Source organism: Protopterus annectens, chromosome 4.part0 (genome assembly GCF_019279795.1).
Source record: "Protopterus annectens isolate FY-2018-M chromosome 4.part0, PAN1.0, whole genome shotgun sequence".
NCBI classification, from domain to species: Eukaryota; Metazoa; Chordata; order Ceratodontiformes; family Protopteridae; genus Protopterus; species Protopterus annectens.
In genome coordinates, this window is record NC_056733.1 from 78,354,619 (window position 1) to 78,355,797 (window position 1,179).

At 61.8% G+C, this 1,179-nt stretch overlaps 1 pseudogene; it reads left to right on the forward strand.

Moving 5' to 3' along the window:
* The first annotated feature begins 582 nt into the window (after positions 1 to 582).
* LOC122800534 lies at positions 583 to 735 on the forward strand (annotated as a pseudogene).
* Positions 736 to 1,179: the final 444 nt, after the last annotated feature.

Sequence of the window (1,179 nt, forward strand, 5' to 3'; positions counted from 1 at the left end):
TCCCTGGCAGAGGCCGGTGGGACTAATCCTGTGACTCCTGGGGGGAGGGAGAGGGCAAGGGGGGGGAGTGAAAGGAGGAGGAGGGGCAGCGTCTGTACCCCCTCGCCTCCCAGTGGTGGGAGGGAGGGGGTCACATCAGCATGGCGGGAGGCACAGATTCTCCTCTGCCGCTCCCAAGGGGATGGCCATGGAGGAGGTGCCCGGCCCGGCGGTGTGGTCCTCTGCTCACCCTGGAGGTGACTGGCTGCCCGTGCAGGAGGGGAAGGAAGAGGGTGCTGTCCTGGCGGTGGGGCGCAGACCCTCCCATTCTGGCTGCACAGGGCCACCCCCAGGGGTTGCACACCAGTGTTCTCTCCCCTCAACAGCAGTTGCCGGTACCTGTGGAGGATGCCGAGGACCCGGAAGGTCAGAGTTTCGGCCACGCTTTGGCTGCAGTGAGACTCCCTGCTGTCCCACAGTGCAGGGCCAGCAACCCTGGTCTGGGCACCCATGACAAAGCCCATGAAGCCTTGCATGCTCATGTTGACTGCTGAAATGATGCTTGGGCAGTGGTGCCCACGGCGACCAAGAAGAGAACAGTATGACTCTGAGTGGTGGATCACTCGGCTTGTGCGTCGATGAAGAATGCAGCTAGCAGTGAAAACTAATGTGAACTGCAGGACACATTGTTCATGACACTTCAAATGCACTTTGTGGCCCTGGGTTACTCCTGGGGCTACACCTGTCTGAGGGTCGTTGTGCCTTCCATCGCCCCCAGGGGTATCCAGCCCCATCGAGGGTGTGGCCAGGGAGTTGAAGGAGCCCGCTGTAGGCCCCCCATCCCCCCAGTGAGAGACATGGCTGGAGGTGAGGAGTCCCCCACCACCCAGAGCTTGGAAACCCGTCTGAGGACGGGAGGGAGTAGATGCGCGTCCAGACCGCCCCTGGAGGCTGATGGTGGTACTGCCACCAGGCTGCCTGCCCAGGGCAAAGCCCGATGCGCGCCCAGTTCCTGCATGCTGGGGCCACATTGGCCTTCCTCCTCCGCCATCCGGACTCTGGCGGCGACTGTGGGGAGTGGGTGCATGGGATTTTTTGCAGAGGGTTACAAACCCAGAGCCCCCCACACAGCCTCCCCACCATGCAGCCATTCTAGTATCCCATTACTTGGCTATTGCTCCTCATTTGCCATAAATGCTG